Source organism: Schistocerca cancellata, chromosome 7 (assembly GCF_023864275.1).
Source record: "Schistocerca cancellata isolate TAMUIC-IGC-003103 chromosome 7, iqSchCanc2.1, whole genome shotgun sequence".
NCBI lineage: Eukaryota > Metazoa > Arthropoda > Insecta > Orthoptera > Acrididae > Schistocerca > Schistocerca cancellata.
Genome location: NC_064632.1, coordinates 330442876 through 330456779, shown reverse-complemented (window position 1 = coordinate 330456779; position 13904 = coordinate 330442876). Strand labels below are relative to the sequence as shown.

The 13904-nt window shown below is 43.7% G+C and overlaps 1 protein-coding gene across 1 annotated transcript in view; it reads right to left on the bottom strand.

Moving 5' to 3' along the window:
• The window catches only part of LOC126092004 (sodium-coupled monocarboxylate transporter 1-like), a 191880-nt gene extending 179126 nt beyond the window's left edge, over nucleotides 1–12754 (bottom strand). The window contains exon 1 of the mRNA XM_049907380.1: nucleotides 12661–12754. The gene's annotated coding sequence lies outside the window, so the exon portion shown is untranslated. The remainder of the gene's footprint in view (nucleotides 1–12660) is intronic.
• Between the last annotated feature and the right edge of the window lie 1150 nt (nucleotides 12755–13904).

The following is a 13904-nucleotide window of genomic DNA, read 5'->3' as shown; positions in this document are numbered from 1 at the left end:
TTGTGGGACGGAGTTTTATGCCTGTTGCACTTGGTCGGTCAATACAGGGAAGGTTTAATGTTGGTTGTGGGTGACGCAGGAGCTGTCGTCCATTGATATCCCTGTGCTCGATTGGAGACAGATCTGGTGATCGAGAAGGCCAAGGCAAGATGTCGACAATCTGTAGAGCATGTTTCCTACAACAGCGGTATGTGGGCGTGCGTTATGCGGTTGGAACACACTCTCTGGATGCTGCTCATGAATGGGAGCACAACAGGTCTAATCACCACAATTAAGTACAAATTTGCAGTCAGAGTGCTTGGGATATTCAGGAGAGTGCTCCTGCTGTCAAACGAAATCGCACTCCAGACCATAATTCCTGATGTCGCTCATAGGATAGGAATTGCGAGGGTTATTCGGAAAGTAAAGTCCGAGTCGCCGTAACTAATCGAATGTTACACAAACACAGAAACGCGCGAGTGCACCGACACCCGGTATGCCTTGCTCATTCAAAGACGCCATTTACGTTGCTTTTGTCACGGGGTGCGGTTTACAGTGTCCAAAATGTTTAAAACATTCGATCAGCCCGACGACTGTGAAATACGGTAAGTGGTTAGGTTTTTGACACCAAGAAAAACTCAAGCAGCGGAAATTCATCGCCAGATAAATGAGGTGTACGGCGTGCTATGAGTGACAGCGAAGTGCTTACGTAAATGGGTGGACATGAAAATGTCCGTGACGAACCGCGATCAGGCCGACAATCAGTGATCTGAGAAGATTTGTTCAAAGCCGTGCACGAAATGATTTGTGAAGACCGGCGGTTCACCATTTCGGCTTTAGTATAGGAATTTCTGAATGTGAGTAGAACAACTTTGCACAAAATTGTCTCTGAAAATTTCTAATTTCGCAAACTGTGCACACAAATTGTTGCCAAGCTGCTTACTGAGAAACACGAAATGGAAGCAGTGGGTTGTGCTCTTGATTTTTTAGATAGATATCGTAAGGAATGTGATCGTTCTTTAGAGAACACTGTCACAGGGGACAAGACGGTTTCTCACATGACTCCAGAGTTGAAACGTCAGTCGATGGAATGACGTCAGACGACATCAGCAGTCAAACTGAAGACCAAGCAGACAACCTCAATACGCAAGGCTATGGAAACCGTGTTTTGGGATATACGTGGGGTCTTGTTAGTCGAGTTTATGCAGCAAGCGACTGAAATAAACACAGCCGCTTACTGTGCTACGCTGACTGAACTCCGTCCTGCAGTACGGAAAAAGCGACGCCGCCTCCTGATGTCTGGAGTTTTGTTGCTGCATGACAATGCCAGAAACCATTCTGCCTTTACACCCAGAATCTGATCACATTTTCTGGATGGAGACATATTGTCCACCCACCGTAGATTCCTGACTTGGCGCCGATCGGTTTTTCTAAAATAGTTTCTCGGCTGCGAGCACATGGCAACAGAAGCAATTATAAACTGATTGCCGTCACAGGCAGCAGACGTCTATGACGTAGGGATACAAAAGCCATAACAATTATAAGAGGTCCATGACCAAGGAATTTGTTGCTAGCGCACTCGAGCAGATGTAATTTCGATGGATTGCTCACGCGCTGCGTGCGATATATAAGCTATAATAGAATCGCAGACCAGAGAGCAGTGTCGGTGGCAGTAAGACCTGTGTTGGCAGTAGTAGTGGTAGCTGATCGCCGGACGGTTGGGCCGGTCGTGCCTGAGCGATGTAGTATAAGGTAAAACAGCCGCACGCATATCTAATTTGTTACAACTAAATTTGTACTATTGATATATCAAGTGCCATGTAAATGTTTTAAAAAATCTTTTAATAATAATCTTTTTTATAAAATTAACTTTTTGACAATCACTCATTTGAATTTAAGGAATTTACTAATTTCTGCAATCCATGGTCGTCCTGATTATCGTAGAGAAAAATCAGTTGTTTCATTTTATACATGACAAATCTAGCGTCCAGCATTGCACTGGGCTGTGCCAGAAAAATGTCTTATAGGAGCAATGCGTTATCCGGCGACTTCATTGAGGTAAGAATTTTAAATTTATTCAGAATGATCTTTCAGGGCCATTACGAAGCACTGCTGAGATCCAAGTTTACCAGTTTAGATTCACAGTCAGTTAATTATTGAAAGGTTATATATGAGTCACATTTTTTTATTGGGAGGTTAGTCACGTTATTATTGCAAGGTTACGGAATAATAAACTGTTGGGAGGTAACGCTCAATATGAATGATATAATTTTTTTCTGTTGGGAGGTTACACAATGGCTAAAACCCTGAGTTACTTGACAAAATCCTGTACAAGAAACAAAGAAGGAAAATCTTCCCCTACATTTATGCCACCTCTTCAATAACAACCACACCAAAAATCTACTGGTGTACTATTCCATATCTAGGTAAGCTATCAGACAAACTAGCCAAAACACTGAAATCCCAAAACTATTAAACGTCATTTTACGTAAGGGGCACTACAGCTTCTCGCTTCCCACGCCCGGGTTCCCGGGTTCGATTCCCGGCGGGGTCAGGGACTTTCTCTGCCTCGTGATGACTGGGTGTTGTGTGCTGTCCTTAGGTTAGTTAGGTTTAAGTAGTTCTACGTTCTAGGGGACTGATGACCGTAGCTATTAAGTCCCATAGTGCTCAGAGCCATTTGAACCATTTGGCACTACAGCTAATCTCCTATTCAACAGCAAGGACAAAACAGATAAACTAAGCAACAGTGGGGTCTACAAAATAACCTGCACCGACTGCAATAAACTGTACATTGGTCAAATGGGCCAGTTCATATCAACATGGCTGACTGAACATGAACGCAGCGAAGATTAAATAAATCAGACTCCACCTTTGCTGAACATGTGCTCAAAGAAGGACACAAATATCTAACACACATAGAAATGCTACATATAGCCAACAAAGGCAGAAAACTCAGCCCACTAGAACAACTTGAAATTAACGAACACTTAGCCCTAAATCCCCATCTGGTCCTAAATGACCAATTGCAACTGAGCACATCACCACTCTTAAACATTACACAGTACAGTGTACCTGCTAATAACCACAAAGTGTGCCAATAGTAAACAAATTCACACCCCAAAATAATGTAATACCCCTTATGTGTGTACATTCCTAACTGTAACTCAATTGTAACAATGTAATATTTGGTATATATTAATGCACAATTTTTGTAATAACAAAATGTAGCCTCCAAAGAAAACATCGCTGTTGTACAACCAACCATTAGTGTCCAGTGCAACTGTTCACAACAAATACGAAAAATTGTAATTTTGTAATAATGTGTATTCTAAATAATTCTAATTGTTGTCATATATGATACTGACAAACCATAAAATGTCATTTATTATATTAAGGGACAGTTTTACATAACAAAATGTCAAAACACCCGTTTGTCAATTCCAAAGACAATACCACAACTAAAGATCGTATATAAGCGCGTTGTATCTTAGTGCAGAATGTGTGGTTCGTAATAACACAAGCTCCTTGTAAACAATAGCCAGTAGTTATCTGAAGATGGCACAATAAGCCGAAAACTAGTTTACACAAATAAAAATCAGTAGAACAAAAAAACGGCCAAAGTGTTATTCAACCCTCAATATGGAATTGTTCTGTCAAATGGTTCAAATGGCTCTGAGCACTATACGACTTAACTTCTGAGGTCATCAGTCGCCTAGAACTTAGAACTAATTGAACCTAACTAACCTAAGAACATCACACACATCCATGCCCGAGGCAGGATTCGAACCTGCGACCGTAGCGGTCGCTCGGCTCCAGACTGTAGCGCCTAAAACCGCACGGCATCTCCGGCCGCCAATAGTTCTGTCAGGAAGCGACGGAAGAATCCATAAATAAGCTTGTAGAACGTTGTGACAAATGTTTAAAGAGGTTTGTAAAGTGTGTAAAAACAGAGAAACATATGAGAAATTAGATATTAAAAAAAGGTGTTTGAATAAGATTGTGATGGTGGTATGTTTTATAAACAATTGGATCTTACTTTCCGAATAACCGTCGTATATGAACTACAGCGGTCGAGATTCAACCTTCAATTTTTTTAGAATGCGGAACGCGAGAACCGCCACCCCCTTCTCTTCCTCCCCCCCCCCCCCCCCCCGACCCCCTTTCTTCTTCTGCTAACATGGCACAAAGGGACTGGTATGTCTATAACGAGGACGACTTGATTTTCTTGGTGGAAGGTCTGCAGCAAGGCATCCATCGTTGGGAAATATACGACGCATTGTAGAGAATAGATAACACCATCACTAAGTATCATCGTCTTGCTACGTTTTTTGGACATGATAATTACAACTTTGTGGCTAGCGCTCGTCGAGTGATTGCATAATTGTCCGCTTATTGTAGTATTTTTTACGATGCTCCGTACTCCAGTCGGTAAAACGGAGCCCTTGTGGGATCACTTTGTTGTCCATCTGTCAATCTATCCGACATTTTCTCAGGAATGGTTAGACGTATCACGCTGAAATTTATGTCACGCATTAAGATCTACGGTCCCTTGGTGGTGTAACAATCTGAAACTTCTAAATCAAATCAGTCAAACGATACGGCTATTTGGCACATATTTTGATACACGCAAACTCACTCACCAAAACCTGCAGGGTAATTCCCCTTGGCCTAGAATAATGAAATTTGGCAAGAAGAAAAGTTCCACAGTAAAAGTAAAGAGAAAATATCCAATTTTAAATTATAATTATATGACATGAAAAAAATCTTTTTTTTATCTGACTGTATGTCTGTAAAGACCCCTTTTTCTCAAGAACACGCCGGCCGGAGTGGCCGAGCGGTTAAAGGCGCTACAGTCTGGAACCGCACGACCGCTACGGTCGCAGGTTCGAATCCTGCCTCGGGCATGGATGTGCGTGATGTCCTTAGGTTAGTTAGGTTTAAGTAGTTCTAAGTTCTAGGGGACTTATGACCACAGCAGTTGAGTCCCATAGTGCTCAGAGCCATTTGAACCATTTCTCAAGAACGCGTAGACGTATCAAGTTGACATTTATGTTACATACAGGAATCTATGGTTCATTGGTTCTGTAATATATACAGTGTGAGTTGTCTAACATTACCACTGGAAACACCTCCCAAACCACGACAAGCACTGAATAACCAATTCCACAGACCGAAAGTGAGGAGAGGGGCTCATGGAATTGGTTAATACAAACCATTGAGAAATGCACGGTAGTCTGATTTTTGTCCCTTACTTATGTTCTTTTAGATGGAAACCTGTTATTACTTTTGATACAACTGAAAATAGAAACAAATACTCAATCAATGCCGTTTGTTACATTGTAAAATGTTAAGTACATCCGGAGTAATTTGTAACGTAAATTTGACGCTTGAAACCTCAGACGTTCAGTCGCGTGTTGTAACAAGCATGATCTGTAGGGGTATGTTTACGAGGACTACAATGTTTACGAGTTTGGCTGTCTCAGTGTCTGCATATAGCGCTTGCTGAATTAGTCCTTGTACTCAGAATAACTGTAATACACTGTGTTACCGGACGTCTGTGATAGTATACCGTACACAAGTAAGAATAGAAGTACGCACAGTAGGAATGTGAGAAGGTCACAAGTATAACAGTGTGTAAAGTGTTGTAAGAACCCTGAAAATATTTTATTCTAACTCTGAAAAGGCAGAGATGGTACTCATCTATGGCGAGTGTAGCCAAAATGCAGCTGCAGCCTGCAGTTTGTAAGCAGAAAGGTACCCGAATAGAGATCATCCAACGTGTCGCATTGAAAATATCTTCAAACAATTGTATGCAACAGGTATGGTCGTACCACGCAAACGGGTCCGTAACAAACCCATCGCAGGAGAGGTAGATGCAGTTGGTTTGTTAGCTGTTGTTGCCGTGAGCCCACACATGAGTTCACGTGACATCGCTAGAGGTAGTGCAATGAGTCGAAGTAGTGTAATGCGCATACTTCGTCACAAATTTCACCCGTATCATGAGTCGCTGCATCAGCAATTACATTTAGATGACTTTAATAATCGAGTGAATATCTCTCAATGGGCATTAACAGAGAATGCGTTGCAGTTCTACCTGTTTACCGATGAAGCAGGTTTCACAAGCCACAGTGCAATGAATTTACGAAACATGGTCAGTTGACAACCCTCGCTGGCTTCGACAGGCAGAACGACAGGGACCGTGGAATGTAAATATATGGTAAGGAGTAATTGGCTACCATCTCATTGGGCCCCACTTCATTGAAGGTACCCAAAATGCTGTAAAATACATCGAGTTTCTACAAAATGATCTGCCAACATTGCTACAAAATGTCCTGCTGGAAACGTGTAGACGTATGTCAACACGATGGTGCTCCTGCACATTCTGCAATGAACACTAGGCTGACCCTTGACAGAATGTTCGACGGGCGTTTTACAGAACGTGGACGCATAAATAACACCTTTAGACTTCTTTCTGTGGGGTACGTTAAAGGATAACGTGTACCGTGATGTGCCTACAACCCGAGAGAATATGCAACGTCGTATTGAGGCAGCCTGTGGCAACATTACACCAGATGTACTGCGTCGTGTAAGACATTCATTACGCGGTAGACTGCAAATGTGTGAAGCAAATGATGGGCACCACTTTGAACACTTATTGGCCTGAAATGCCAGGATACACTCTTTTACATTCTGTAATCGAAAACAAAAAACAAATTTGTAAGTTAACTACTTTCTCATGTTATGCACATTTTCTACTAACGAATCAGTGCCGTAGAGTATTCTTTAGAGAAAAAGACTAATAAAAATGTTGGCAAGTGGACGTAACGCGCTGTTCATGTCTCTTCGGCACCTACGTTACATCACTGCTCTTTTTTGTATCCCCTAGTTAATTCGGTTCTCTCCGATACCCACGACTGAACTGCCGCGGACTTCCTCAAGCGTCAACTTCATGTTACAAATTACTCTACATGTATTAACATTTTACGATGTAAGAAACTGGACTGATTAAGTATTTTTTTGTATTTTCAATTGTGCTATAAATAATAACAGGTTTCCATTTAAAAAAAACACATAAGTATGTGTTGAAAATCATACTTCTGTGTATTTCTCAGTGGTAAGCATTAACGAGTTACACCAGCCCCTCTCCTCACTTTCGGTCTGCGGAATTGGTTATTCAGTGTTTGTTGTGGTTTGGGAGGTGCTTTCAGTGGTAATGTTAGGTGACTCACACTGTATAATCTTCTAAGTCGAAGCTATCAGAAAGTACGACCTTTTAACGCATAGATTTTGATACTCGCAAACTTGCTCATTAAGACTTGTAGGGTACTTCTCGTTGACCTAGTCTCAAGACATTCGGCAGGAAGGAAGGTTTAGAAGTAAAAATAAATGAAAATATTCGACAACTGTGAATGTTTAATTACATCACACGCCAGAAAAGTTTTCTTTCGTCATTTGCTCTCCGACTTCAGACTTGAAATTAACACATACTTTGAAGTCGTGGAATCGCTGGGACTGGTATCTTACAGGGTGTTTCAAAAATGACCGGTATATTTGAAACGGCAATAAAAACTAAACGAGCAGCGATAGCAATACACCGTTTGTTGCAATATGCTTGGGACAACAGTACATTTTCAGGCAGACAAACTTTCGAAATTACAGTAGTTACAATTTTCAACAACAGATGGCGCTGCGGTCTGATAAACTCTATAGTACGATATTTTCCACATATCAACCATGCGTAGCAAAAATATGGCGTAGTCTCTGAATGAAATTACCCGAAACCTTTGACAACGTGTCTGGCGGAATGGCTTCACATGCAGATGAGATGTACTGCTTCAGCTGTTCAATTGTTTCTGGATTTTGGCGGTACACCTGGTTTTTCAAGTGTCCCCACAGAAATAAGTCACAGGGGTTCATGTCTGGCGAATAGGAAGGCCAATCCACGCCGCCTCCTGTATGTTTCGGATAGCCCAAAGCAATCACACGATCATCGAAATATTCATTCAGGAAATAAAAGACGTCGGCCGTGCGATGTGGCCGGGCACCATCTTGCATAAACCACGAGGTGTTCGCAGTGTCGTCTAAGGCAGTTTGTACCGCCACAAATTCACGAAGAATGTCCAGATAGCGTGATGCAGTAATCGTTTCGGATCTGAAAAATGGGCCAATGATTCCTTTGGAAGAAATGGCGGCCCAGACCAGTACTTTTTGAGGATGCAGGGACGATGGGACTGCAACATGGGGCTTTTCGGTTCCCCATATGCGCCAGTTCTGTTTATTGACGAAGCCGTCCAGGTAAAAATAAGCTTCGTCAGTAAACCAAATGCTGCCCACATGCATATCGCCGTCATCAATCCTGTGCACTATATCGTTAGCGAATGTCTCTCGTGCAGCAATGGTAGCGGCGCTGAGGGGTTGCCGCATTTGAATTTTGTATGGATAGAGGTGTAAACTCTGGCGCATGAGACGATACGTGGACGTTGGCGTCATTTGGACCGCAGCTTCAACACGGCGAACGGAAACCCGAGGCCGCTGTCGGATCACCTGCTGCACTAGCTGCGCGTTGCCCTCTGTGGTTGCCGTACGCAGTCGCCCTACCTTTCCAGCACGTTCATCCGTCACGTTCCCAGTCCGTTGAAATTTTTCAAACAGATCCTTTATTGTATCGCTTTTCGGTCCTTTGGTTACATTAAACCTCCGTTGAAAACTTCGTCTTGTTGCAACAACACTGTGTTCTAGGCGGTGGAATTCCAACACCAGAAAAATCCTCTGTTCTAAGGAATAAATCATGTTGTCTACAGCACACTTGCACGTTGTGAACAGCACACGCTTACAGCATAAAGACGACGTACAGAATGGCGCACCCACAGACTGCATTGTCTTCTATATCGTTCACATCACTTGCAGCGCCATCTGTTGTTGAAAATTGTAGCTACTGTAATTTCGAAAGTTTGTCCGCCTGAAAATGTACTGTTGTCCCAAGCATATTGCAACAAACGGTGTATTTCTATCGCTGCTCGTTTAGTTTTTATTGCCGTTTCAAATATACCGGTCTTTTTGAAACACCCTGTACCAGTACCGCCGAGCGAGGTGGCGCAGTGGTTAGACACTGGACTCGCATTCGGGAGGACGACGGTTCAATCCCGGGTCCGGCCATCCTGATTTAGGTTTTCCGTGATTTCCCTAAATCACTCCAGGCAAATGCCGGGATGGTTCCTCTGAAAGGGCACGGCCGACTTCCTTCCCCATCCATCCCTAATCCGATGAGACCGATGACCACGCTGTCTGGTCTCCTTCCCCAAAACAACCAATCTTACCAGTACCAATGGCGATAATGGACAAAAATCTTCGAGATTATCGATTCCTGGAATGGCTGCACGGTTTATACAGGGTGGTTCATTGATAGTGACCGGGCCAGATATCTCACGAAATAAGTATGAAACGAAAAAACTACAAAAGAACGAAACCTGTCTAGCTTGAAGGGGGAAACCAAATGGAGCTATGGTTGGCCCGCTAGATGGCGCTGCCACAGGTCAAACGGATATCAACTGCGTTTTTTAAAAATAGGAACCCCCATTTTTATTACATTTTCGTGTAGTATGTAAAGAAATATGAATGTTTTAGTTGGACCACTTCTTTCGCTTTGTGATAGATGGCGCTGTATTAGTCACAAACGTATAAGTACGTGGTATCACGTAACATTCCGCCAGTGCGGAACAACCACAACCTGCAACAAATGATGATGCCCAAGTAGGTGTTTTAGGTGCTGCCGCGGCTAATCCGCTCATCAGTAGCAGACAAATTGCACGAGAATCGGGAATTTCATAAACGTCGGTGTTGAGAATGCTACATCAACATCGACTGCACCCGTACCATATTTCTATGCGCCAGGAATTGCATGGCGATGACTTTGAACGTCGTGTACGGTTCTGCCACTGGGCAGAAGAAAAATTACAGGACGATGACAGATTTTTTGCACGCGTTCTATTTAGCGCCAAAGCGTCATTCACCAACAGCGGTAACGCAAACCGGCATAATATGCACTATTGGGCAACGGAAAATCCACTATGGCTGCGACAAGTGGAACATCAGCGACCTTGGCGGGTTAATGTACGAGGTGCATTCAAGTTCTAAGGCCTCCGACTTTTTTTCTAATTAACTACTCACCCGAAATCGATGAAACTGGCGTTACTTCTCGACGTAATCGCCCTGCAGGCGTACACATTTTTCACAACGCTGACGCCATGATTCCATGGCAGCGGCGAAGGCTTCTTTAGGAGTCTGTTTTGACCACTGGAAAATTGCTGAGGCAATAGCAGCACGGCTGGTGAATGTGCGGCCACGGAGAGTGTCTTTCATTGTTGGAAAAAGCCAAAAGTCACTAGGAGCCAGGTCAGGTGAGTAGGGAGCATGAGGAATCACTTCAAAGTTATCACGAAGAAACTGTTGCGTAACGTTAGCTTGATGTGCGGGTGCGTTGTCTTGGTGAAACAGCACACGCGCAGCCCTTCCCGGACGTTTTTGTTGCAGTGCAGGAAGGAATTTGTTCTTCAAAACATTTTCGTAGGATGCACCTGTTACCGTAGTGCCCTTTGGAACGCAATGGGTAAGGATTACGCCCTCGCTGTCCCAGAACATGGACACCATTTTTTCAGCACTGGCGGTTACCCGAAATTTTTTTGGTGGCGGTGAATCTGTGTGCTTCCATTGAGCTGACTGGCGCTTTGTTTCTGGATTGAAAAATGGCATCCACGTGTCATCCATTGTCACAACCGATGAATAGAAAGTCCCATTCATGCTGTCATTGTGCGTCAACATTGCTTGGCAACATGCCACACGGGCAGCCATGTGGTCGTCCGTCAGCATTCGTGGCACCCACCTGGATGACACTTTTGGCATTTTCAGGTCGTCATGCAGGATTGTGTGCACAGGACCCACAGAAATGCCAACTCTGGAGGCGATCTGTTCAACAGTCATTCGGCGATCCCCCAAAACAATTCCCTCCACTTTCTCGATCATGTCGTCAGACCGGCTTGTGCGAGCCCGAGGTTGTTTCGGTTTGTTGTCACACGATGTTCTGCCTTCATTAAACTGTCGCACCCACGAACGCACTTTCGACGCATCCATAACTCCATCACCACATGTCTCCTTCAACTGTCGATGTATTTCAATTGGTTTCACACCACGCAATTTCAGAAAACGAATGATTGCACTGTTCAAGTAAGGAAAACGTCGCCATTTTAAGTATTTAAAACAGTTCTCATATTCGCCGCTGGCGGTAAAATTCCATCTGCCGTACGGTGCTGCCATCTCTGGGACGTATTGACAATGAACGCGGCCTCATTTTAAAACAATGCGCATGTTTCTATCTCTTTCCAGTCCGGAGAAAAAAAAATCGGAGGCCTTAGAACTTGAATGCACCTCGTACGGTGCGGCATTATGGGAGGAAGAATAATTCGTCCCCATTTTATTGATGGCAATCTAAATGGCGCAATGTGTGCTGATTTCCTACGTAATGTTCTACCGATGTTACTTCAAGATGTTTCACTGCCATGACAGAATGGCAATATACTTCCAACATGATGGATGTCCGGCACATAGCTCGCGTGCGGTTGAATAGCATATTTCATGACAGGTGAATTGGTCCTCGAAGCACTATACCATGGCCCGCACGTTCACCGGATCTGACGTCCCCGGATTTCTTTCTGTGGGGAAATTTGAAGGATATTTGCTATCGTGATCGACCAACAACGCCTGACAACATGCGTCAGCGCATTGTCAATGCATGTGCGAACATTACCAAAGGCGAACTACTCGCTGTGCCGACCGCGGTGGCCGAGTGGTTCTAGGCGCTAAAGTCTGGAATCGCGCGACAGCCACGGTCGCAGGGTCGAATCCTGCCTAGGGCGTGGATGTGTGTGATGTCCTTAGGTTAGTTAGGTTTAAGTAGTTCTAAATTCTAGGGTACTGATGACCTCAGAAGTTAAGTCCCATAGTGCTCAGAGCCATTTGAACGTACTCGCTGTTGAGAGGAATGTCGTTACGCGTATTGCCAAATGCATTGAGGTTGAAGGACATCATTTTGAGCATTTATGGCATTTATGTGGTATTAACAGGTAATCACGCTGTAACAGCATGCGTTCTCAGAAATGATAAGTTCACAAAGGTACATGTATCACATTGGAACAACCGAAATAAAACGTTCAAACGCACCTACGTTCTGTATTTTAATTTATAAAACCTACCTGTTACCAACTGTTCGTCTAAAATTGTGAGCCATATGTTTGTGACTATTACAGCGCCATCTATCACAAAACGAAAAAAGTGGTACAACTAAAACATTCGTATTTCTTTACGTACTACACGAATAAGTATTAAAAATGGTGGTTCCTATTTTAAAAAAACGTAGTTGATATCCGTTTGGCCTATGACAGTGCCATCTAGTGGGCCAACCATAGCGCCATCTGGTTTCGCCCTTCAAGCTAGACAAGTTTCGTTCTTTGTAGTTTTTTCGTTTGACGCTTGTTTCGTGAGATATTTGGCCCGGTCACGATCAATGGACCACCCTGTATACAGAATTAAGCTCGTACATAACCCTCAGAGCGCGAGCCCGACTCACACCTGACCAACTTTTAGTGACGGGCAGTCCGCACTGAGCGACGGCGTTGCTGTCCATACCTGGGCTGCCACTGCCGTGTCGAAGTGCGGCTGGCTGCCCTGGTTCCTCCGTCAGTTGCCCACGGCTACACCCGCATGGCTCCGGGCCGACGTCCAGACCTCAACTGCTGCGCGGCTCCCCTGCAGCCAACTGCCGCCTGCTCCCTCTCTTAATCAGAGTCCCCACCACAAGGAGCCGCAACTCACGGCGCTACGAGAATTTGTACGCTTGCATCTGATAGATAAGCCACATTCCACTACGCGTCACAAGTTGTTGAAGGTATGTGTTTTCTCTTTACGTCACAGAGTGCGTACACAGATCGTAGTAGACCCTGTTTAAATAGAGCCTGACATTGTCTTTTACTTACTTATCTAACGCTCCAACCACATGTAAATTAACTGGCCATCATACTTCCTTCGCTAGTTTATTGTTATACGTTGTCCCGAGCGGGTTTTGTACGGTTAGTTCATGGTCGCTATGCCATGTCTTTTGCGCGGAAGGAAGTGCTCCTATTTTGTACGCAGACCCAACCAGTCAATACGTTACATAACACCAGAGAGAGTCTACAGCACATACTGTGATACAGTGCAAAATTATGACATATTATAAGTGATCTGCTGAAAATTGTTTGTGGGCAAAAGAGCATTGTACATCGGGACCAACCGGATGAGGCAGTGCAGTTGTTCAGGCACTGACTGCATATTCGGGAGAATGGAGTTTGCTTTTGTAAACCATTTCAGAAAAATGTCAGGACGGTTCCTTCGGCAAGGCCACAGCCAACCACCTATCCTATCCTCCCAAAACGATCGTTGTAAAATTGAATAACAAATAAACAAAAAATTGTGCTTCGTGCCAGATGCCTCACCTGTGGAGAGGCATCTGCGGATTCTTATTTAATTTACATTACCGGCTGAAAATTTTTCGATGACCCATAATATAAACTATATTATTTCTTTCAGTGTTCAAACACATCGAACAAACTATATAGACCAGCCCACGTATCAAAAGGTAGGATCACCTCTGCTGCAACCATCTGACATGCCCATCTGTACCTTTTTCAATAATCTCACAGCAATCACTGTCTGCTTCACGCAGTAAAGGAATTATATAAAAAAAATTTATGAATATACCAGAGATTAATGCGTAAAGCATTTGCTGCACAAAAGAAGCTTTACGCTCTTCGTTTATTAGTTTTAGAATAAGTTACCTTTCGCTGTTATCCTGTCCTTGTGTTAAGACGTGCTGTGCCATTCCTTACTGATAA